Source organism: Asparagus officinalis, chromosome 10 (genome assembly GCF_001876935.1).
Source record: "Asparagus officinalis chromosome 10, Aspof.V1, whole genome shotgun sequence".
NCBI classification, from domain to species: Eukaryota; Viridiplantae; Streptophyta; class Magnoliopsida; order Asparagales; family Asparagaceae; genus Asparagus; species Asparagus officinalis.
In genome coordinates this window covers 39935374-39938642 of record NC_033803.1, presented here as the reverse complement: position 1 = coordinate 39938642, position 3269 = coordinate 39935374, and the positions used below count along the sequence as shown (strand labels likewise).

The 3269-nt window shown below is 44.0% G+C and overlaps 1 long non-coding RNA gene across 1 annotated transcript; it reads right to left on the bottom strand.

The window, feature by feature from the left end:
• LOC109825897 lies at positions 404 to 3060 on the bottom strand. Its single transcript, XR_002243119.1, has 3 exons — positions 2895 to 3060; positions 1855 to 1940; positions 404 to 587 (listed from the first exon to the last, which is right to left on the bottom strand). It is a non-coding gene; the product is annotated as an uncharacterized LOC109825897 (long non-coding RNA).

The window sequence follows — 3269 nt, the reverse complement described above, 5'->3', positions numbered from 1 at the left end:
TCCAAGTCATCTTTCGCCATCCCCAAGATTCCCAGGGCCTCCTCTTCTGCCTTGAGCTCCTCTTTGAGTCGCTCTACCTTAGCTTCACCCGACGTAATAGAGGATTCGAGTTGACACAAAGATGTTTGTTTCTCAGCTAGAACGACCTCCATTTGATCCACGCGACTTTGTTGTTTTTGAATCTTAAGTCCAACAGAGACTCGAGTGTCGCGCCAGACTTGTAGACGAGATTCCATATGTTTGGCTATGTACGTCGAAATACCTACGGTCTTCAACTCTTGTAACCGTTGAAATTCGCGCTCTAGCCGGTCCAAATCGTCAGCAATAGCTTGTGCCAAGTGTGGCGATCCGATCTTCTCTATTAAGGCTAACCTGTGATCAATGACTAGCCTGAATTGACGGAAAGAGGTCCCACTGTGGAGGAGTTTGTCGATTCCCTTTGCGTATTAGCTGGGGAAGTTCTTCAGATGCGTCCGGAGCAAATTGGGGAATAGCCGGAATGAGCATAGGGTCGTTGGCAGAAGCATAAGCCTCGCCGGAGCGACCTTCCACCGCACTGGTGTTAATCGCCCTTGAAGGGAAGTCGACTAAAACAAATAATGTGCATTCACAAAATGTAATTATGAAGTTTTATGGTCATTTAGGCAGGCTTTGAACTCATCTCACGGAGCGGCGAGATAGAGTCACGATCCTGTAGTTGGTGAGACGATTTTAATGGTATCACGCGCGCGCGAGACAAAGTACGCTATCGCACAACAACACGACAAAATACCTCACCCCGCGCGATGCGATACAATGTAAAATCGCCCCAAGTTAAGTTAGGCGTGTTTTGGCCAAGCAAAACATGGCTGTGAAGCGGCCATACCCACGAAGGAGAATGGCGGCTCTTCTCGATTGCCTCACTAAGGAGAACAAAATGGGGATATCATGTATAATACATCCATGTGGGCTTCAAAAAAAAGAAGAAGAAGAAGAAAAAATGCTTGTTAATTTAAGCATGCTTTGACCAAGCGAAACACGGATATGAAGCGGCCACGCCCACGAAGGAGAATGACGGCTCTATACCGGTGAAGTCGCCCTAAATTAATTTTAAGTGTGTTTTGATCAAGCGAAACACGGATATGAAGCGGCCACGCCCACGAAGGAGAATGACGGCTCTATACCGGTGAAGTCACCCTAAATTAATTTTAAGTGTGTTTTGATCAAGCGAAACACGGATATGAAGCGGCCACGCCCACGAAGGAGAATGATGGCTCTATACCGGTGAAGTCACCCTAAATTAATTTTAAGTGTGTTTTGATCAAGCGAAACACGGATATGAAGCGGCCACGCCCACGAAGGAGAATGACGGCTCTATACCGGTGAAGTCGCCCTGAATTAATTTTAAGTGTGTTTAATCAAGCGAAACACGGATATGAAGCGGCCACACCCACGAAGGAGAATGACGGATCTATACCGGTGAAATCGCCCTAAATTAATTTTTAAGTGTGTTTGATCAAGCGAAACACGGATATGAAGCGGCCACGCCCACGAAGGAGGATGACGGCTATTTTAAGTGTGTTTGATCAAGCGAAACACGGATATGAAGCGGCCACGCCCACGAAGGAGGATGACGGCTCTATACCGGTGAAGTCGCCCTGAATTAATTTTAAGTGTGTTTGATCAAGCGAAACAAGGATATGAAGTGGCCACGTCCACGAAGGAGAATGACGACTCTATACCGATATGAAGCGGTCACGCCCACGAAGGAGGGTGACGGCTCTTCCCAATTGCCTCACCAAGGAGAACAAAGCGGGGATGCGAGATGCAATGTTAATGTTAAAGTCGTAAATAAGAGAAATGATAACGTTATACCAGTGCAACTGAAAGGTTCGGGCTCGGGTGACTGGGTAGCAGAACGACCCCTCGCGGTACGTGACTTCCTTGTCGCCATAGCTAACCTGCAACGAGAACCAACAATTCAATCATTCATAGGATTTGGGAAGTATAATGTTAAAAAGGGAATTTGTGAATCTTCGATTGAAGTTCTACAACGTAGAATTTTCTAGTTGAAGGTCTGATTAAACCTATACGACATCCCCCATTCATGTTAAAACGAGAGGAAAATCAAACGTAAAAGTTTGGTTTTGATTAAACCTATACGACATCCCCCATTCATGTTAAAACGAGAGGAAAATCAAACGTAAAAGTTTGGTTTTAAGGTCTACATGAGTTCAATCGTACACAAGAGTTCGACCACATACAAGTTTGGACTCAAGGCATACACGAGTTCAGTTACATATGAATTCGACAACACAAGAGCTTGGCTATATACAAGTTCGAGTTCAATCATATACATGAGTTCAATTATATACGAGTTCGAATTATATACAAAGTTCAAGCACATAAAAGAATTCGGCCATGAAAAGCTCGAAGACCTCAACAGAATTTTCAGCCATGTACAGGTTCGGTCAAGATTTCACAACCATGAACAGTAAGATTTTCTCGGCCATGTACAGTTAAGGGTTCAAACAAACCAAGAATTCGGCCATGCATATCACCGATGTAAACCTGGATGTTTCGGCTATAAACAGGTTCAACAAGAAATCAGTCGGCCAACCATCAATCCCAAGAACTCAACAAGATTTTTCGGCCATGAACAGTAAGATTTTCGGCCATGAACAGTAAAACAATTTCGGCCAATTTCTTAAATTCCATACCCAAATTCGGTTTTCTTCCAAGATTAAAGAGCTAGAGTTGAAATTATCAAGCCATGAACACAATCAATCAAGAAAATTCGGCCAACAATCAAACCCAATGCAAATTTCGGATTTCCCCCAAATTTGAAGAACTAGGGTTTTCAATCATTGAACCAAAGCATGAGGAACTAACTAAAATCAAAGCAAGGGACTTACCCAAGTTCTGAAGCTTGAAGAAGAAGAAAATCCCAAACCCTAGCTTGTGGGGAGATGAAGATTTCGGCCAAGGTCAGGGGTTCTTTTTTGAGGCTTTATCTTATCAAAGCTGATGGGTTTTAAGGAGGAAGACTTGGATCTTGTTTGGAGTCCTTGGTGTGGGGAAGTTCTTAGAGGTTTAGAACTCTTGGAGAAGGAGCAGCAGCCGAATTTTTGAAGAGGGGGGCGGAACTTTAGAAACCGGAAACAGAAAGAAAAGAAAGAAAGAGAAGGATCGGTCTTTGAGGGGAATTTTAAGAGCTTGAACCGGTTTGAACCGGACTGGTCTGAACCGGACGGGTCTAAACCGAACTTTAATTCAATTCAAACCAACTC